General features: G+C 41.3%; 1 protein-coding gene and 1 pseudogene across 2 annotated transcripts in view; one reads left to right on the top strand and one right to left on the bottom strand.

Annotated features, from left to right (window-relative positions):
- Positions 1-6236, bottom strand: part of LOC140502718 (dimethyladenosine transferase 1, mitochondrial pseudogene) — a 29835-nt pseudogene extending 23599 nt beyond the window's left edge.
- Positions 5724-22568, top strand: part of GCNT4 (glucosaminyl (N-acetyl) transferase 4) — a 42806-nt gene continuing 25961 nt past the window's right edge. Inside the window, exon 1 of one of the 2 annotated variants that reach the window (XM_072606360.1) lies at positions 5724-6070. The gene's annotated coding sequence lies outside the window, so the exon portion shown is untranslated. Of the gene's footprint in view, positions 6071-6185; positions 6446-22568 lie in introns of those variants that run through there. The other variant, XM_072606359.1, reaches the window with a different exon arrangement.

Below are 22568 nucleotides of genomic sequence, written 5' to 3'. Positions count from 1 at the left end.
CAGGACAGGTGCTCCACCCACTCTGTGACCTAGCTGCCCAGTCAGTGCTAGACTGTAGGAATATTAATCTGGCAGGGTTCACATGGAATGAGAGAGTGAGAATGAAGAAGGGAAGTCCATTAAGAGGATAAATCCTTGGTCTAGGAGAAAGGCCTTATCCACAGGAATGGTAACCATAGGATTACATAGGAAAGCCATGGCAATACCTGGTAAGTGGTTAGATGTAGGAGCGAGCTAGCGTCCCCATTCTGGACACTTCCCTTGTCCATGTATACAATGTCTTCCCTTACATGGGGGATCCAAATGGAATATAATATTCTAGGTTTAGTGTGACCAGGGCAGAGTCAGATGAGACTAGCACCTCTCTTGCTGTGGACTCTATAATACCACTACTCTGGTTCATCAGTTCTCAAAGTGCAATCCAAGGGCCCCTGGAGACCCTTGAGACTCTTTCAGGGGGCCCGTGACATCAAAACTATTTTCATAATAATATTAAGATGTTTTCATTTCTAATATTATGGTAAATATATTAACAAAAAGCTCAGGGTGGTGTGGTAGTTCAGTTATTTTAAGACATAAGAGGGTTCTGAGACTAAAAAATTTTAATGTAGTTTAACATTGACTTTTTAGTTACCATGTCACATTCATGGCTCACCATGAAATACAAAGTTTAGGTCTTTTTCCATGAACCATTACCAGTTGTGACTTTCCCCATCCTACACTCATGCAACTGATGGTGTTTGAATCCAAGTGAATGAATTTACCTTTAGTTCAATATTTCAAGGGATCCATAACCTCATCTCTGTGAGTGCTTCTTCCAGTAGCGCAGATCCCTATTTACTTCTACCTTCTCATCATGTGTAATTCATAGAGGCAACTAGGTGATATGGTACACACATCTATGAGTTGTGTGACCCTGAGCAAGTTCCTTAGCTTCTCTAAGTCTCAATATCTTCATCTGTAAAATGGGGATAATAATAGAGCCTATCTCACAAGGTTGTTGTGAGGATCAAGTGAAGTTATTCATGTAAAGAGCTTTGCAAATCTTGAAGCACTCTGTAAATACTGGCTATCATTATTATTACCCACGTTCCTCAGTAGATCCAACACGCTAAATCTTTCAAACACACTGAAGACATCCATCCTCTAAGTCTGTGACATTAACCTCTATTAAATTTTATCTTATGAAATAATAGCTAACATTTATGTAATGTTTTAGGGTTTACAAAGCACTGTACAAGTATACACACATCTACATAATTTGATTATAGATCCAATGTTGTCAAAGTATTTTTGGATTATGATTCTGGTCTCCAAGTTATCTAACTCTTGCAGTTTCATGTCATCCCTAATACCACCTCAGACCCATCATATTAGCTAAGATAACAGAAAAAGAAAATGACAAATGCTGGAGGGGGTGTGAGAAAATAGGCACACTAATGCACTGTTAGTGGAGTTTTGAACTAGTCCAACCATTCTGGAAAGCAATATGCAATTATGCCCCAAAAGCTATTAAACTGTGCATACCCTTTAACCCAGTAATACCACTACTAGGTCTATACCCCAAAGAGATAAAAGGAAAAGGACCCATATGTACAAAAATATTTATAGCAGGTTCCTTTGTGGTGGCTAAGAATTGAAATCTGAAGGAATGCCCATCAGTTGGGGAATGGCTGAATAAGTTATGATATATGAATGTGGTGGAATAGTGTTGTGCTATAAGATAGAAGAAGGAGATGGTTTCAGAGAGACCTGGGAAGACTTACATGAACTGATACAGAGTGAAATGAGCTAAACAAGGAGAACACTTTACACAGTAATAACAATATTGTAACAATGATCAACTGTGAAAGACTTACTAACTCTGATCCACATAGGATTCAGCATAATTCTGAAAAGTTCGTGATGAAATGTTATCTACTTCCAGAGAGAAAACTGATGAACTCAAAGTGCCGATTGAAGAAGATTTTTTTCTCTCCCTCTTTCTTTTTCTTGTTTATTTCCCCTTTCAGATTATGGCTAATATGGAAATTTGTTTTGTGTAACTTCATATTTGTAAGGGTTTTCTATTTCTTGCCTTTTCAATGGTTAGGGGAGGAGATGGAGGAGGAAAAGACTCTAGAGCTGAAAATAAAATTGAATTTGATGTTATCCCCAAATCTGATAAGCGTTCCATCTATGCTTCATCAGTCAATCAGCCAACAAGCATTTGTTAAGCATCTGTTCTGTGCCCAGGTATGCTACTAGGTGCTAGGTATACAAAGACAGTAAAGAAACAACCCAAGGAGCTTACGTTCTACTAGGGCAAGACAGCAAGTACATATGTAAGTATACACAGGATAAACAAATTTAAAATAAATGCAGGGCCACTAGGGAGGGAGGGCAGGCACTACTAGCATTTAGGGGGAGATAAGGAACACCTTTCTTCAGAAAAACCCAAAACACAAATTCAACAAGTTGTCAAGAATTACATTAAAATGTCCAAAACCTTTAACAGGCAGAGAAATATAAATTTATCCATCTGCATCTTGTACGGACATAGTTGTTTACATGTTGTCTTCCCCAATTGCACTTGAGCTTCTTGAGAGCAGAGACTGACTTCTGCATTTCTTTGTATTGCTAGCACTTAGTGCAGGGACTGGCACATAGCAGGCACTAAATAAATGTTTTTGACTGACCAGCTGCAAGGGCTGGCACTCATCAAGGACTGTAACAGTCTATGAGGCTAGCTTATCAGTGCATGGTCTCAATTTACAAGATGGTAGAAAAGAAATATGGTCACAAGACTAGAAGTGCTTATTGTAAGATGTACAAAAGCAGGTGAGCACCAGCACTCTTGTGGTCTAGTCCTGCTATTTCTGAAACAAGCAGCCCATCCAGTGCCTTGCCCCAAGTCTCAGTTTTCTGCACTATGAAGTATGTTGTAAACTCCACTGACATTTTTAAAATGTCTACATATGGGAAGGACACTAGTCCTATCACGGCAGCATCAGCCAATCTAGATCACTTGTTGCAGAACAAGTCACTGGTCAGAATCCAAGAAGCTCCTACCCTGAGAAGTAAGCCCATGTCCTGACTCTGTATCAGGCCTATGTCCAGCATGTGGACCCCCTAGGACCCCCCTAGACCAACGAGGAGGGGTGGGTTTCTTCTTCCCTTTCATTCATTTATTCATTCGCTCATTCAGTCATTTAACTAGCATTTATTAAGTACCTGGCAGCCAGGTGGGTACATCAATCTACACATTTTGCTATTACTAATTAGATGTGACTTGGAAAAATAAAGCAATAAGATATATAAGATACACCATCCATCACCCCAAATGAGGGATTACTGACCTCTTTGTGGCTAGGCATGAACACCAAGAAGTCTGTCCCTACCCTGCTTATGACTCGTTTTATTTCTCTTCAGATAGTCTTGAAGTATATCTCTGAAATGATGCCACAAGGCTGGAGCTGGAGAAAAGTGATAAAATACATTCATAAACCCCACTCCAATCAGAGTATACCCCATGGAGCTGGACTCCTTCTGGGGTCATCTTTTCCCATTTTTCCAATGGGAAAGACTTTCCAGTGAGAAAACTCATCTTCTTGAATTCAAATCTAGCTTCAGCTACTTAGCTGTGTGTCTCTGGGAAAGTCACTTAATTCTGTTTGCCTTAATTTTCCTCATCTGTGAAATGAGCTGGAGAAGGAAGTGGCAAACCACTCCAGTATCTTTGCCAAGAAAACCCCAAATGGGGTCACAAAGTCAGATATGACTGAACAACATATAACACTGATAATAATAAAAATTTATTGGCTCAGCGCTGAAAAACGTTTTTGGATTAATGCAGAAAACCCGGTGGTCCCTTGATGACTTTCCCCTGCCCTCCTCTAGGGCCTCCTGCTCGCCCTTTTCTTCTTCCTCTCTCTAAAACATGTGGAATCCCTCTCTCTGGGATTTCCTGTGAGGGGTGGAATAGTCCTGTGATACAATCATGCTGTTTCTGAAGCAGCTGGTCACCTAGCACAGTGGCCCAGGCCTCAGTTGTTTGAAGGATGAACTATGCTGTAAACTCCACTGCTGTAAATCCCCAGCAGAAAAGTTGAGCTACTTTTCCATGGCAGCCAGCACATATACTGGTCTAAGGAGGTTTAAGACTGGATCTCAAAGCCCTATTTGCTTTTCTCTGCTCTGTAATTCTTTCCTGAACATAGGTGGCCAAATGACAATCCTGAGATGTGTATTTCCAGCTTCAGAAGAAACCTTGTGAGTTTGAGAATTAAGGAGTTCCTGGGTCCCTTAGGTGGTTCTTGGCTACATTTTGGAGGTTGGCCCCTATATCTATTCCATCATTTTTTAGAGAAGATGACCCTAGTTGGAGGATAAGGTCAAACCCTAACCTGATTTGCCAGAAGACATGGAAAAAGAAGGAATTATTTGTCCAGTACAGAACCAGAGTAGAAGTAGCTCTAAATTACTATATGGAAGGTCTTTAATTCATGGTGCTGCAAAGGCATATATAACACACACAAATAAAATGCTTCCAGACTTCCCTTTCCGTTTGGTTGCTGTAGAAGATGTTAATCAAGAGCTCAACATAGCTTTATTTTCTACCTGGAATACTTAAAGAAAATACTTCAAATACTTAAAACCATCTATAAGTGGTGGCAAACTTGTCAAAAGGCTCGTTTGCTGAAGAAAAAGAAGCTCTAGGGAACATCAAGGATTCATGGTGCACTTTGGGACAGAACTAAGCTGACTGCCAGACCATGTTCTCACCAATGCTCCCCTCCCCCATAGTGAGTCTGAAAAAGAGAAGCAGCAAGGATAGCGCCTCCAAGAGGCCGGGATGAGGCCCATTTTGTAAATGAGGTGGAGGGGAGAATGGGTAAGTCTTCTTGGACGCTGCTGGGCTGAAGGAACATGTGAACCGGCAAGTTGAATCTCCTGCTTCCGATCTATTTCCAGGACACAAACTAGAGTCTGGAAAAGGAGAGAGCTGGAAATGGTTCCTTTCTCTCCCAAAGAAGAGCTGTCTGAGTCTCCTCAACTGAGCAAAGTGCTGGTCTAGATTATGCTATTTATGGACTCTTTATGGAGTCCCTGGGTCCCTGTCTAATTGGTCTCCCTGCTGGTCTCCCTTTATAAGGCTCCAAGGGCTGCCACTCTAGACGCCATCCCACCTCCCCTACTGCCCTGCATGTGAAGAGGAAGAAACTTCTAATACTGTTATGTGATGGCCAAATTTTTTTAGGGGAGAAAAATCCTCGCTAAGTGCTGGCATATGCTGCAAAGCAGTCTGCTACAATCTGGGAATGCAGAGAACCAGCACCGGCCCTAAAGATCTTAAAATTCTCCAGGGATTTTCTTTAATGTGTTTCAATTCCTTAGAGTCCAACAATTAAACTTCCAGACTTCTCTGCCGTCAAGTTAGTTGCTTGCATAGGTAAACATTGCAAAGTTAGTTATTGTAGCCGCACTCTGGGGCTAGAAGTGCGAGTGGGTGACGAGAGATGGCTGGGGAAAGCTGAAAGCACGCTTGTTTAGTCGGTGCCGTCCTTGCCCGCTCTCTCGATTCACTTCCCTCAAAGGGAAGGGTTTTCAGTCTAACCGAAAGGGCAGACTCACTCAGAGACCACTTCCTTCTTTCTCTCTCCTTACGCCCTGCTCCTCCTCCCTCTCTCTCCAGCCCCGACCCTTAGCCTCCTTCCTCCAGCTAGAATCCCCAGGGCCCCAGCTCCAGAGCCAGCGGGTCCCTGTCCAGTGCTGCAGTGCTCACTCGGACTGTTTCCGCACTGCCCTCGGCTGCCCGTTAAACAAGCCGGGGACGCGGGCAGCGTGTGGCCGCTGCGGATCCCGGGGATCCGGGGGGCAGAGCACCCGAGGGGCTGGAGCCCGGAGGCGGGCTCCGTCCTTCCCGAGGTCTCGGTGATCAGAAAGAAAAGCTCCTCCTATCGACCCTAAAGGTCAATGGGAGAACCGAGCCGAGGCGTGGAACAAAGGACGGGGAGAGGTCGAGGCTGCCAAGATGCGTCCCAAAGTTTCTCCTAAAGTGAAAGGGGGCAGCGGGGGCAGCCTGGCTCAGGTGAGAGGGGGCGGGTGGGAGGCGGACCTAGAATCCAGAGCCGGGGCGCAGCTCGGAGCTGGGGGCGGGGCGGGGTGCCTGGCACCGGTTAGGGTGTCCCCATTAGAGCACCCGAGGCGAGGAGGAGGAGGAGACGCCGGCGCCCCTCCTTTTTCCGACACGTCATGGGGTCCGCCGAGCTCCCCCGCCGCCTCCCGCCCACCCCAGGCGGAGACACCGAGGCAGCTCCCTGGCAGTCCGCGCCGAGGACTGAGGGCGGGCGGGAGAGAGCCGGAGAGAGCCGGCGCCGCGGCGGCCGCTGTCGCAGCCGAGAAGCCTGCGCCCAGCTCTGCGGCCTCGGGGACCCGGGGGCTCGGGGAGCCACCGCCTCCTTTCGTAAGTCCTGGGGGTGGCGCCGGAGTGGGCGGGAGGGACGCGTGCTCCTTCCCCTCTCCCTTCTGGGGTCGCCGGGCGGAGGTCCGAGGAAGGCAGCGGGGGCTAGCCCAGCTGGCCCGGGGGGTTGGCGAAGAGCCTCCGGCCCGCAGGACTTTGGCAGAAAACTTTGGTGCGGCGCTCTGCCCTGCGCTGCCCGGCCAGCCCTGCTGTGCCCTCACCAAGTCCCCGGCCCTGCGCTGCCAAGCGGGAGGCGCGGTGGGAAGTGGTACCGCGGAGAGCGCAGACTGGGAGCTGGCCCGGGGACGGCTGTCCTGAACCCCCGGAGCCTGCCGTGCCCGCTCCGGCCGCACCTGTGCCCGGGGCTAGGGGGCTGCCTGCCAGGGGAGAACGAGCGTGGCTTCCAAGAGGAGCCCCCACCCCCGGACTCCACCAAGCTCCCCGCAGTTGGGAAAGAGGGGAAGAAAGGAGGGAAAGGAAGGGAAGGGCGGGCTGGCTGGCGGAGCCGGGGGGCAGCGGACGGCTCTCGGGGCCGCCAACTGAGGTCCGGGGGCTCTCCGCCTGGGGATTTTCGAGGGCGCCTGGCGGGGAGATGGGACTAGAGGGTGTAGACTAGCGACTTACCCAAGGGCTTTCCTTGGACTCCAATTAACTGGCTACCTTGCTGTCCAAAAAAACTGTTTTTGGCAGCCACACCTCCCACCTGAGGCTCCTGAAACCCGCCACTCACTGGAGCATGAATGACCACTTTTCTGTGCTTGCTTTTCTAACCTCGCGGTCTGAACACGTGCATTTGCCATTCAGCTTTCTAAAACTTGCCCCCAGATTCACCCACCCAGGCTGGGGGCGGGGAGGAGGGGGAGTGAAGGAGCGCCTTCGTTCTTTATCTACCCGTCTTCCGAGCCTGGAGAACACCTGATGAATGCCCCCTGACTGAATTCGTTCTTTCCAAGAAACGCACCCCAGGGGGACCTCATCCTTTCTTCCTAGAAAGAACTGTAAACCCACTAAGGTTGGGGTGGGGTGGAAGATAGCAGGACCTTTCTATCACTTCTCAGATATGAATGCTGAATTGCAGGTGAATTATAAACTAAGGGTTTCCTTTGTTTGTTGTTTTTGAGAAAGGAGGAGAGTCAGGGATTAGGAAGTGGTTCTTTAGTCACTGCTTCTCCCAGACCGTGGTAATGTCGTTAATTCTTTTGAGACAGATAATTCAGTTGTCCGAAACTGGAGGAAGGAATTAATTCCCAGGGCTGCAAGTGGCTACCCCTCTGGGTGACTTTTTCTCTCTAATTTCATTGCAGTCTAACCTTGCCTTCCTGTCTCTCACTTGTCTGGACACCTGGGACGCTGGGGGTGAGGTCGGAGGAGGGGGAGGAGAAAGTCTACCTGGAAAAATGGGCTTGAAGGCACAGCGTGGTGTAGTGATTGAAGTTCTGGATTTAGAGTTCAGATTCTGCCTCTGACAGTAGCTGTGTGACCCTGAGCTAGTCCCACCATCTTTCTCCAAGCTTCAGTTTCCTCATCACTAGGTGGCCTTCATTTTTAAATCTATGATCCTCTGAGCTGGCAATAAGGTTTCTCACCAAATATACATTCAGTAACAGGACCTGTACCTGAGTCCTAAGTTCTGTAGCTGAAATATGAATGCATTCATTCGCAGCCTTCCTCTTGCAATTGTAACCTTCAGCAATGGAGAGAGTTGGATGCAGCAAACTTGTGGTTTTAATTTTCATCTTAAGTTTTCATGAATAGGAATTGTTTATTTTCCTCCCAGGGTCCGGCCTAATACGGAAAACTTTATTGTCAAAACTGAGAGAAGAGAAGCAGTGCTTCCAACACCTCATTTTAATGATTAAAGATTAAACAAGCCCAGTATTTGAAGAGAAAGAACATTTGTTCAAATATTATACATGATTTAGCAGGCTTTTACCCTGTTAAAAAAATCATACATGTATAATACTCTTATTAGACCATCCGTGTCTGTAAAATCATACATTAGAGTTAAGCAACCTTTTAAAAATCCCTTGTTAATAACTTCTCAAGAAAGTAAGATCTTCTAAAATAAGTAGATTCTTCCATAATCTTTTCTTTTACTTGCTGTGTCTGCTATAACTCCTTTGTGTGAAATTACTAGGGAAGATGGTAGTGTTGAATTGCTGGTGCTTTATTGTGTAAAGATGACTGTAATTAGCACGTAGAAATGAGCCCAGGAGAGAAAAAGTGATATTGCATTGAATATCATATGAAAAGTTGAAACAAGAAACATTAATTTTTGTTGGGAACAGGAAAGATTTCTTCAATTTGATACTTACATTATTACTTTGGCAAGGGTGATTCACAGGAAGTGGTAAACACTTAGGTCGTAGTGGGTATTTAAACAGATTTAATTGTCTAGTTCCAAAAGCTGAACAAAAAGGTATGCAGGATGATCACATAACTGGGTATTATATTATAATGTTTTATATCCAAATGGCAGAATAAAGTTATGTCGTTAAGATTTGCTCCTGTTCACATTTAATTCATTACTCCTGATTTCTTTGTAGAGTTAGATCACTTCTAACATTTATATACTCAGCAGGAAGAAGTTGGGGGAAATTTGGATTTTTTTTTACACAATGAACCATATTCTTTGAATGAGAACTTAACTCATTACTGAAATGGAGCTCATCTATGTGGGAGTTCCTTCCAGCAAAGCAGATAGCAGCCTTCCATACCTGCCCCATCCTGTACTCATTTTGTCTATGTCCTCCCCAAAGTTTTCTATAGAGGGCCCACCCACTGCTCTCGATGCCTTTCTTGTTTTCTCTGGATATCAGAAAAGTGCCAGTAGAGAATTCCGGTAATCCACCTCTCTATCATGCCTTACTCTTAAACCAATCATATAATTCTGTGGCGACATCTGTTATTCCTGTTCTTCACGATTCTTCATTGGTTATAAGTGACAGCGGGCTCGTACCTGCCGTGCACCTGCCTTCGATGTGATATTGATCTTTAGTTTCTTCAGAAAACATGGTGTTACAGGTTTGGAAGATATAGGACAACACTAGGAAGATATTTGTATTGAAAAGCTGAGCCTTTGCAGTTCTGAAAAGCTCAGGGTCAGTCTAAGTGCTTTGCAGTCTTCTGAAAGTTCTTTTCAACTCTGGGCCCACTCTAGTGGCCACCTGTATTGGCTGCCTCAGATACACATGCCAATAGACAAGCTCTGTGGACACCTGTCCATTCAGATGCATGTTGATATATGGGTAATCCATTTGGTCTTTCCTATGGGGATGGAGAAACCAAACTCCTTTGAGTGATTGCAGATTTCTTCCATGAGACTCTGGTGTGTTAGGGGCTTGATGGAGTTAATACAATATAATTTAAAAAAAAAAAAAACAGAGAAGCTGAAGGCCTCACTGAGGAGGAATCTCTTTTCTACCTGCATTCAGTGCTGGATCATCTCCATCATAGTGGTAAGTGCTGATCGCTAAACATATATCTCTATGTTTAATGTGGTAGTTAACCCGATGTTTACTATCACAGGGTCCTTAAACAGGGTTATTTCTGTTGTTAAATCTTCAGAAGAATATTAAATGATCTCCATATGTGAATAGGAAACACCATGTTGTAAAAAGAACTAGTAAGGTAGTGTTCTGTGCTACTGAATGGAAGGTTTTTTTTCATAATCAACAAATAGTAACCAATATGGCATCTTACTCATCTTTGATTCAATTGTGATCCAATGTTGAATACTGTTTGTGAAAACCTTGTTTGTCCCCTACAAACATCCTCATTGAGGATGTCCTCAATTCACATGTAGATGGCTCAGTTAGATTATACAGATAGGACAATTGGTATGTAAGTTCATTCATTGTAGATCAGTCATTTCTAGCTCTGTGCCCTCCTTTGGGGGTTTCTTGGCGGAAGCTGGAGTAGTTTTCCATTTCTTCTCCAGTATAGGTTTGTAGCTGTGGATGTTTTCTCTCATTTTTTTCCTTTCCTTTTTTGCAATCAGTAGGGTCCAAAACTATGTGCACCTTTGGTGTATTTTGTAAATACAATCACAATCATACTCCAACAGCACAGATCTCTGAATGTACTTGATCTGTTCCAGCTGTTTTTTCCTGTCTGTTTTCTCCATAGTTCCATTTGTATTTCCTCTGGGAGTCCCTCAGGGACTATGATGTCAGGGCCCCAGTGTGGTGGTTCCACTGTCCTTGTTGGATAAAACAATCTTTTCTGTTTTCCTTCTGTTTGTAGTCTGCTTTCCATTTTCACGATAGATAGATAGATAGATAGATAGATAGATAGATAGATAGATAGATAGACAGATAGATAGATAGACAGACAGATAGATTGGTCCTCAATATGTACCAGCCACTGTGCAGAGTGCTGGAAATTCAAATACAAACAAGAAGAAAGATCCTGTTGTTGTAAAAAAAAAAAAAGTTTACATTCTAATGAGGGAGAAATACATCAAAGGGAGATGGAAAGATAGAGGGAAGGGAGAGTGAGAAGGTACCCAAAAGTGGTGTGGGCAGACATTGGATGATCCCATTTTGAAGAGAGTATGTTGGTTAGTATAAGTGCTGCCTCAAATGGAAAATCATAATTCACCGATCAGAGGAAGATTCCATAAGAGTGCAATGACTTTGCATGGTCAGACATCTTGCAAAACTTTCTTTTGATTGGTTTTACCTCCCATTGCTTCTCTCTCTTGGATGAAATGATACTACTCGTAATCATCCATCATCCTTCTTCTTAAGATTTTAAAGCTGTGTTTGTATTGTAACCTGGTTTTCTATTTACCAGACCTCTCGCTCCACTTAGCAAGCAATTCAAATGTTTGCTTACCTGGGTGGGTTTTTGTTTTGTGTTTGGTCTCTTTGTTATAGCAATTTATATTGGTTTAACTTCTGGATGAAGTTATTATAGCTAATGTCATTTCTTTTTCTGTTGTTTTCATGTTTTCAGATTTTTCAATAACTTGTTTAAATAATTCAAGGTTAAGTCTTACTTGTATATCTTATCTCTCTTAAAATTTCTATTCTTCCTCTTTATTAGAAATTCTGATCTGATAAGTTGCCATTGTGACTTTGCACAGAGAACTGCCTAAGGGATATGTCCAATGTAGTATGTCTTCTCTGGGCTGTTAAAATAAAGTCAGTTTCATTCTATGTGTTGTTGTTTGATAGTCGCCATGTCTAACACTCTAAGCCAAATAATTTTGATAAAAACAATTGAAACATAGTTTAGTGTTGTAACCTAGGGTCTTTCCAAAGTAAGAAAGTAATTAAGGTTTTGTAAAGCTTAGTAGTGACCCTTAACATCAGTACGAAGAAAAGTTCTTCTGTGTGGCACATCAAATGTTTCTACCTTCCATAGACAAGGATTATACTATGTTGAGTGCAAAGAAAATTCCTACTCTGTTCCATTCAAATAAGAGTAAAAAGAGTTTTGGTTTGACATCAGGGTGCCTGGGTCTAAATACTAGATCTGCCACTTGTTACCTGTGAGACCTTGGGCAAGTCACTTATGTCTCTGGACCTCAGTTTCCTTTCTTGGCAGATTTGAGTTTTCCACTAAAGCTACTCCCAGCTCTTCCTAAGACCCTCTGAGTGTTTACTGTTCTCCATCTCTTACTTTTCGTAACCATGTTGTATCTGCACACACAGTTCCCCATTCTTAGAAGAGACTTCATTTATCTCTGTCTGGCAATATCCTTTTCTTGCTTCAAAGGCTAATTCAAATGCTTGCTTTTCCATGAAGACTCCTTGACTTCCGCCTTTCTATTCTAGTCTCATGTCACTCTCTTTAATCTTTCCTCTGCACTTAATCTTAGTTTATAGATGCTCTGGTATATCATTGAGTATGTACTTTTTAAAAACTGAGAGTTGCTGTTCTTCTCTTTATGACCATATTTGGAGGTTTCTTGACAAAGGTACTGGAATGGTTTGCCCTTTCCTTCTCCATCTCACTTTATAGATGAAGAAACCGAGGCAGACAGGGTTAAGTGGCTTGCCCAGACTCACACAGCTAGGAAGTGTCTGAAGTTGGATTTGAACTCAGAAAAATGAGTTTTCCTGACTCCAGCCCCAGCACTATATCTACTGTGCCACTTTGCTATCCCCCCAAAAAATGCTCTCTGATGGATAGTTGTTAGAACTGAAAGAGTTCTTAGAGATTGTTTAGTCTTACCTCTTTATTTTACAGATGAAGAAACTGATATCCAGGGACCTTACTTGACTTGTCCTTAATTGCTCCCCTTTCAGTATCAGCTTGTGGGCGGGAGCTTGCAGAGAGTGAGCACTTAATAAATATCTGTATAATTGAATTGAATTCCATAATTTGTCTGTTGAGTTATATACTTTAAAAGTATATAACATAAAATAAAACTGGTTGACGAAACTTGGCATAACAATCTTTAAGCCCGAAATTTGATATCCCAGGAAGAAATGTGGAGGACTGCAGGATTATGTGTTTAGGGAATCTAAAAAAAAAAAAAAAATCACATGACACCTGTCAAAGACAAAAACAGGTAAATTTTGGCTGTACTTTCAACCAGGCATCTTAGAATTCCTCCATCTGCCTTCTGCCTATCTTTCCAGACATATTTTATATCATTCCCTTTCATGTACTTGGGGCAGCCAGGTGGCACAGTGGACAGCTTGTCCTGGAATCAGGAAGACTCACTTTCCTGAGTTCAAATCTGGCCTCAGACACTTCCTAGCTGTGTGACCCTGGGCAAATCACTTAATCCTGTTTGCCTCAGTTTCTCATCTGTAACATGAGCTGAAGAAGGAATGGCAAACCACTCCAGGATCTTTGCCAAGAAAACCCTAAATGGGTCACAAATAGGCACTACTGAAACAACCAAACAACAAGCCACAGAGGCAACTTTCCTGTACTCTTCCTTCCTAGCCAAGCTGACCTACTTCCTGTCCCTCAGCTCTGTCCCTTTGCCTAGTGCCTGGAATGCACTCAGTCTTTTTTCCACCTTTAAGAATTTTCTGGCTTCCTTCAAGCTCAGCTTATTTATTTTTCTGCTTACTGATTATAATCTCCAGCAACATGTAAACTCCTTGGGAGCTGAGTGATTTGGGATTTTGTCTTTGTATCTGCCTAGCAAAGTGCCTTCCACATAGCTGGTGCTTGATAAATGGCTGTTGAATTTAATTGAATTATCAGTTAAACCCAGTAGAAACTGAAATTTAAAAAAAAAATCAAAGATCAGGCCTGCTTTAAGAATAGATAACAGTGTGTAATTTCTTAAAAAAAAAAAAAATTATTCATTTTAAACTTAAATACAAAATGAAAAAAGAAAAAGCATGATAGGATTCAATCTAGAACAATACATTTCCATTTCATGAAAACCCATGTAATACATCCTCCAAATTGTTTTCAAAGAAATCCAGTTTTTCTGTGCTTTCTTCTAGGTTTTCTTTTGCTCTCTACTATGCATATAACTGTTATTATAATTATATGTAAGTGGATAGTGTAAAAGTAAAAGCTTATCCTTTTGGGGACTATTTCTTATGCCTCTTTTTACCATCCTTAGTACTTACTATCACTCTGTACAGTGAACTCTTTTGTAAAATGAAAAGATGAGATCAGATGATTTATAAGGTTCCTTTCAGTGCTGAGTCCTTTGGTAAGATCTGTGACAAAGCAGTGATCAGAAAGTGTTCCGTGATGACCATTTGTTGCTAGAGCTGGAAGAGACCATGGAGGTTTTTAATGTAACTCCATTATTTTGCTGATAAAGAGATTTGAGTCATGGAAGGTATTTACTGGAGTTGCCCAAGACTACCCAGCTCACACGTGAGAGAGCCACACATAGATCCTTGCTCTTCAAACTCCCAGCCCTTTTATCTTTTCACTGCACTATGCTGCAAAGAGCACAGCATCCTCCTTTAATCTTGTTTTCACTGATACTTTGCTTAACATAACCTGCTTTTTTTCTAAAGATTGCAGAAAGATTAGGTTCAGCTCTTCCGTAGTCAAATGATGACAATTTCAGGAATTCTAAATTGGTGGGGTTACTTTACAGAAATAAATACAGAACACCATGATATAAGAAATAGCAGTTGTTGGTGGGTACGCTGTAGCAGTATGACAAAATGACAATACCACCTAATTTACTTATTCAGTGCCATTACAATTGAAATACAAAAGGATTACTTTATTAGAGGCAGAAGTAATAACGACGAAATCCATGTTGAAGAACAAAAGGTCAAAACCCTCAAGAGAAATTATTTTTAAAAGTGAGGAGGAAGGGGACCAAGTAGTACCAGATCTGAAACTCTAATACAGAACAATAATTATCAAGGTCATCTGGTATTTGTTAAAAAAAATAGAAAAAATTGATCAGTGGAACAGATTAGGTATACAACGTAGAAGCAAAAAAAAAACAAAAAAAAGACCAAGCAATGTATTCACAAAGTATGCACCATAATCCTAACTACTGGGGTAAGGACTCATTATTTAACAAAGATAATGGATAAAACTGGAAAGTCATTTGGCAGAAATTTGATTTAGACCAATATCTCATATTATATGCCAAGATGAACTCCACATGAATACAAGACATAAAGAGACATCATCAACAAATTAGAGGAGCAAAGAAGGAAATACTTGGATGGAGACGAGTTCTTCAGTAAACAAAGACTAGAAAAGATCCTAGAAGATAAAATGTGCAATTTATGTTATATAAATTGTTTCTCAGAAATTTGTCAAAATAAAACCAATACAGTTAAAATTGGAAGAGAAACAATTCTGGGGAAAATCATTGCAGTAAGTTTCAATGCTAAAAGTCTGATATCTAAGATTTGTAAGGAACTAATTAAAATATGTAAACAAGTTAAAACAAATCTGAGATCCCACTTTTCACCCATCAGATTGGCAAAGATGGCAAAAAAAAAAGGAAAATAACAATTGCTAGAGGAGTGATAGGAAGCTGAACACAATAATGCCCTGTTGGTAGAGTTGTGAATTGACAGTCATTCTGACAAGCAATATGAAACTGACTAAAAGTTACTCAATTGTACATACCCATTCATAGCACTGTTAGGCTTGTACCCGAAAGAGTTCAAAGAAAGAGGAAAAGGACTCATATACACAAAAATCATTTTAGTGACTTTTTTTGTTAGAGCAAAGAACTAGAAACCAGGGGAGGGGAGGAGTGCCATCAATCAGGGAATGATGGAACAAATGACAGCATATGAAAACTATGAAATATTATTGTGCCATAAGAAATGATGAAAGGAATGGTTGATGAAAGAGAAACTTGGGAAGACTTGTATGAACTAATTTATGAACTATTAAAGAGAAGGCAGAACCTGAAGAACAATTTATACCGTAACAACATTATATCTATATGTTTTTCCATCATTTCAATTGTGTCTGACTCTTTGTGATCCCATTTGGAATTTTCTTGGTAAAGATACTAGTGTAGTTTGCCATTTCCTTCTCCAGATCATCTTACAGATGAGGAAGCTGAGGCAAAAAGGGTTAAATGACTTGCCCAAGGTCACATAGCTAGGAAGTATCTGAGGCCAGATTTGAACTAAAGGAAGAAGAGTCTTCTTGATTCCAGGCCCAATGCTCTATCCACCTTTGCCACTTAGCTGCCCCATGTATAGATATCTATATACTACATAGATAGATACTACATGTATATATATATACGTACATATATATGTGTGTGTGTATACATATATATAGCATATATATGTATATGTTTGATGTAACAATATAAAAAAATAATTTTGAAAGACACAGTTCAAGGGAACCCATGATGAACCAGGTTGCTCACCTCCTGACAGAAAGGTGATAGATTCAGTATGCAGGTGTCGTCCATGGACACAGTACGAATTTATTTTTTTATTCATTATTTATTTACTTTTACTATTTACTTACTTTTGTTACAAAAGCTTGGTTTTTTTGTTTTTCTGTAGAGGAAGGTCGGTGTGGTATTGATAGGCTTGTCCAAAGAAAAAAGAAAAGAAAGAAGATAATTGAAGCATTTTTTAAAAATAATAACTAGCGTTTATACAGTGATTCTAAGTTTGCAAATTGCTTTATGTATGGTATTTCATTTGATCCTTACAACAACTCTGTGAATTGTGCTATTGTCAATATTATTTTCCAGATGAAGAAACAGGCTGAAAAAGTTTCGGTGGCTAGCCCATAGTAGCTAAGTTTCTGTTGCTGCATTCAAATTCAGGTCTTCCTGATAAATAGAAGAGTACAGAAGGAAGGTGAGAAAGAAACACAGATTAGAAGGACAGCCTGGAAAATTACATGTTAAAAATTTTTATTGAGTTAAAAGAGAAAGCTACATGTAATCAAAATTTGTAATTTCATGTACAATTCTTGTTTTCTGTCCTGTTTTGTCTATGGAAATGCTCCATTTTGTTTGTTAAGTTCAGAAGTTTCAGATAAATCAATTAGATGTAATGAGATTTTATTCAAGCAAAGTAATTTTTGCCTCAAACCCTATACTTTTAGTAATCCCAAACAAAACTCCTTTGAACACTTTGAAGAACTTGCATTTTTCCCTGATCTGTTAAATTATTTTTTTTAAATTTAGCTATCATTCTTACTGTTTTACTCTAATTGTTCACATATGAACTGTGTGTTATGGCTTGTGTGTATTTAAAAATTATATAAATCATTAGCAAATATGAAATGGTGCCCGACATGTGCTTTCTTTAATTTTTGTTAAAAAGAATAATCAAACTTCCTATGAGAGAGAGAGTGAGAGAGTGTGATTTTGAGACTATGACCAGTCATTTGATCATAGGAAGAAAAATAAGAAAAGCTCTCTCCCTCCTTTTCACTTCTTCACTCTTCCAAGTTCCAGGTTCCTTTCTCACAAACCAGTCTTGCTCCTCCCTCATATTCTCCCCAAACGCTTTCAAATGCCCTAACCGCGCTGCGTATCTCCGAGTTACTCGCTTGTTGCCCAATTTTTACTTCTTTACGCATAAGCTTTTTAGGATAGTTGAACACTGTGTGTGGTTATGTGTGTATGCATATGTACATATGCAAGGACATTTGTGTTTGGAGAATTGTACTTCTAAACTGTACTTCTAAAACCCAGAATTAGAGCATGTTAGAAATGAAAGAGATATTAGAAACCCTCTGTTCTCCCACAGTCTTTCCAATATTCTTCCAAGACACATTCTAAAAAATGGGAGCCTAAGGGCCAAAGAATTGAGAATTTGCCCAATGCAGCAAAATTGTATGTTCTGTCACAGACAGAACAAGGATGTGAGTCAGGTCATCCTGATTTCTAATTCACTGAATGAATGTCTCTCCACAGTATCATGCAAAACTCAGGCATTATCTAGCAGTTGGGTGGTATAGTAAATACAGCTCAAAGCCTGGAGTCAGGAGGACTGGAGTTCAAATCTGGCCTCACATATTTACTGGATATGTGACCCTAGGCAAGTCACTTAACCCTGTTTGCCCCAGTTTCCTCATCTGTAAAATGAGCTGGAGAAGGAAATGGCAAACCACTCCAGTATCTTTGCCAAATTTTGATCCAAATAGGGTCAAGAAGGGACAGATATGACTAAAAAACAACTATTCAATAATAATGTCCATAGAACTCAGATGAATATAAGGCAGCTTGTCAGAACAGGTCAGTAAGTTTAGACATGCTATGGATGGATCGTCACAGTGAAGCAAACCATACCAGTTGTGAAACTCATCAATCAAGCATCCAGGCATGCTTCTTTGAACTGGAAAAGCCAGGTTGATTCCCAGATTCTAGTTTACATGCATTTCTAGTTCTGGTCAAGCCTGAAGTCATTTCTGGAGCATCTCCCTGAGGAGAAGCACTGGAGCCTAGCAGCAAAGAGTCTGGTTTCATAGAGAAGCCCAGAAAGACTTACATGAACTAATGAAAAGTGAAGTTAGGAGAGCCAGGAAATAATACCCACAACTGCTACCACAATGTAAACGGAAATCACCTCAGAAGAACAGAAATTAACATTGTGAAAATACAAAGATTTCGCATGGTCCCAAAGCGCTGTGGTCTGGTGCCTCTCCTGCTCTATTGCAGAGATCCACGGGTGGGGAAGATTATATTTCATTCAGATTTTTCTCTTGATCAGTTTTCCTGGAATTTTTTCCCCTTTTCTTTTTCTTTAAAAACAATTCTTTGTGATATAGAATGGCTCCCTGGGAAGGATTAAGGGAAGGGATAATGGGGAAATCTAAGTGATGAAAAAACAAAATATTTCATAAAAATATTTTTTTAACAAGTAGCCTTGGAGTCAAGAAGACAAGTGTTCAGGTCCTACCTCTGACATAGATTTTCTGTGTGACCCTGGACAAGTCACATAAACTCAAGGCAACTCTCCAAGATTCTTAAGTTACAAAGAAGGTACTGACCTGAATTGGTAGGAAGAAAAGAAGGAAACAAGCATTTATTAAGCACCTACAGTGTGCCAGGACCTTTTCAGATATCTCACTTAATCTTCGCCACAACCCTGGGAGGGAGGCATTAGTATAATCCCTGTTTTACAATTGAGGAAACTGAAGTAAAACAAAGTGAAATGACTTGCCCAGGGTCATGCAGCTCATAGCATCTGAGGCTGCATTTGAAGTTAGGTCTTCCTGAGGCTAGCTCCAGTACTCTATCCTCACTCCCTCTAGAGAGAAGTTCCTGGTATCACTGAAATCACAGATTTAGTTACTGTTCCTTGATGTTCAGTTTCACCCTAGGAAAAGAAGTCTTAGGGACTGTGATCAAACTAAGCTGCTCTGATCTCCCAGGGGAGGGAAAAAAAGCACATTATGGTTCATACCTCTCATGCTTCTGGTACTCTGATCTTCTATCATTCTGGTGTGAGATGTCTTGGATTCGGAAGAGCAGAGATTGCAAAAACATGGAGTTTTCGTGTGTTTTTGTGTGGAGAGTTCCCTGCTGTTGTTCTGGCCCCCCACAAAGAGGAAAATCTTCCCATGAGAACATGGACAAATGACTTTGACTAGCTGTTTGTGTCAGAAATGTTTCATTTTTGCAAATCTCTCCTGGCACGTGGAATAAATACTTGTTAATTTATTAATCAGTTGAAGGGAAAATCTTCCTCTTCTCAAATTCACCCCCCCCCCAACACACACCCCATTCTCGTAGGATGAAAAAATGAAAATTGGGACTGACCTTAAAAGTCATGGAGTCCAAGTCTTGAGACCCAGAGAAGTTAGTGACTTGTCTAGGGTCACACAGCTAGCAATAATAAAAATGCTTGCTTTAAGATTTGTAGAGTGCGTTACATTATTACCTTATTTCGGGCCTGTACAACCTGAGCATGCCAAAGGATTTTGGGTGGTCCATGAAAAATGTAGAGGAAAACATCCTTTGTATGTAGAGGAAATCCTTTGACTGACTGCAGTTTGTACAGGCCTGTCTTATTTGATCTCCACTAAAACCCTGTGGGCAAGTCCGTCAGTCAACAAGTATTTACTAAGGATTTAAGACAGACACCGTGCTATGATAATCCTCATTTTTCAGATAAAGAAGCTATGTTGTCAGCTTAAGTCACACGGTGAAGTTAGCAAGCATCTAGTAAGTGTCTGAGCCAAGACAGGAACCCATTCCTTCCTGCCTCCAAGTCTGGCATTTATTCATTCAGTGTAGGACCTAAAGCTTCCTGGAGCAGATTTGGGAGACCTTTCTGACTCCAGGTCTACTTCTTTATCCATTAAGCCATCCAGCTGCCATTGGCCAAGTGTCTGAAACAAGTTTTGAACCCAGCTCTTCTCAGCTGCAAATCCAGTCCTCTCCCTACCCCAGCAGGCTGCCCTGCTCTATCACCATGTCACCGCTCCTCTGACTATCACTGTGCTTCTTTGCTCAGGATTGCTGCTGCTTTGAAGAGCAGTGATGAAAGGCTTGTGTTTGGTTAATGAGTTTCTAAGCTCAATAATTTTTCACTTGAACACCATTGGAAATCTTGTAGGTGAAGGGGTTCTTTATTGAATTTATGTTTGAAAGAGAGGTGTTCATTCAGTCTTCTAATATGAAGCAGAGGATAGCCTTCAGGGAATGATCCTAGGCCTGATACGCTGAAGTTGCAGGTGCTTTGGGCAAAAATACCTTTCCAAGGGCTGGCATCTGATTCCTCAGTAGGTACTGGGACGGGGTTTTGTCTTCATCTATCAGATAACCTTCTGGAACCTCAGAGAAACTTTGTCAAAGGGAATATTTTGTTTGCTTGCTGGCAGAATGACAGCATTGTTTTGGCTTCCTTGGAGATAATTTTATCCAATAAGGATGAGAAAACAAGTCATTTTGAGTTTGCAGCTTCTAGGAAATGATCACAGCTAAAGATTGGTCTTAGGGAAAAACTGTTTATGGCTTCTGCAGAGCAGTCTCAGTTGATTTTTACTGATTTTAACAACACACAGTTGGCTGTGATCCTCACAGAAGCCCTTTAAAGAAATTAATTGACTTTGAAATATTGAACAGATAGGCCATAGAATTATAGATCTGAAGGGAACTACCGAAGACCATTTAGTTACGGTATTGTAAGTTTGGAGGTAGAAGGGAGCTTTGAGTTCATCTAGGGCAGCGCCTTAATTTAACAGATGGGAAATATTAACTATATTGCCCAAGGTCATACAAGCTGCCTGATAGAATGCAGAGCTGGGACTCAAACTCAAGCCCCTAATCCAGGGGTGGGGAACCTGTGGCCCTCTAGGTCCTAAGTGTGGCCCTTTGACTGAATCCAAATGTCAAATCAGCTGCAGAAGGAAATGGTAAACCACCCCAATAGCTTTGCCAAGAAGATCCCAAATGGGGTCACAGAAAGTCAAACATGACCGAAAAAGGACTGAATAACAAAAATGCACCAGGCATGTGACAATTATTATCTCATTTGATCCTCACAACAGTCCTGGGACATAAGGGTTACAATTATCCTCATTTTACAGATGAGGAAATTGAGGCAAATAGGGTTGAGTGACTTGCCCAGAGTCACACAACTAGAAAGATTTGAACTGAGGAAGATTAATCTCTCTGACTCCAGGTCCAGCACTCCTCTGTATCACCTAGCTTCCCTTACTCTAAGTACATTCTAGTAAATAAATCACTGGAACCAGATGACATCCACCAAGAGCTGAAAGAACTAATGGATGAAATTGTGGAACTACAGGCTAGTGTTACCTCCTGTTAAATAAATGAGATACTAACCATAAGGTTAACTTCTTTTTCATTAGAAGGGATTCAGCATTGACCCTGGGAACTGCAGGTGTGTATGACTCTTGCTTCTGGACAAGTTCAGAAAGGATAACTGAACAGAGTACAAAATTCCAGTCCATATAAAAGTATACGGAAAGACAAAATGGACTAGGAAGGGAAAATTCATTGACTCATAGAATCTTAAAAGTTGCAATCAACTCTAGAAGTCATCTATTTCAACAAAAAGAAGTTTTTATTAAGGTCTTACAGTAGAAGCTATCAGACTCATTCCATCACCACAAACATGAGGCAAATATTTTGTTGTGGAAAGGAAAGTGACTTAAAGATAGGAAACAAAAGGTAGCGATAAATGAGTCCCTTTGTGGATGGCAAAGTGAGATCTCTTAGGAATCAATTTTGGGACTAATTTTATTTAATGTTTTTAGAAATAATCCAGAAAAGGTGGCATCTGCTAAATCTCCAGACTTATAGAGGACTAAAGTTTTTCTGATGAGTTTACTTACAAAATGCAGGCTGCAGAGAGATCTCAAGAGGCTGTCATGAGTGACATAGGAGCATCATTGTAGGAAAGTATAAGAAGATCTGTATAGGGAAAACAATCCAGACTGTACTTATAAAACAATGGGTCTTAAATTGTGAGGTATAAATCAGAAATAGGAGCTAGCCGCCACTGTAGGTCTGCAGTTGCTGGTCCATGGCATACATACCAAAGTCAGCATGTGATTCATAGTGGTGCTTGGTGATCAAGGATAGAGATATTTGGAATGGGAATTTCCTGCTAATGCAGTGAGCTAGCCATCACTCAAAGGCCACTAATCAGGAACAGTATGGAACATATTCATGGTATAGGTGTGGTGTGGGTTGCTAGATAACTTCCGAAGTGCTTTCCTGCCCTGTGATCCTTATAAACATTTTATTGTAAATAAG

Source organism: Notamacropus eugenii, chromosome 4 (assembly GCF_028372415.1).
Source record: "Notamacropus eugenii isolate mMacEug1 chromosome 4, mMacEug1.pri_v2, whole genome shotgun sequence".
NCBI classification, from domain to species: Eukaryota; Metazoa; Chordata; class Mammalia; order Diprotodontia; family Macropodidae; genus Notamacropus; species Notamacropus eugenii.
This window is presented reverse-complemented; position numbering and strand designations above follow the sequence as displayed.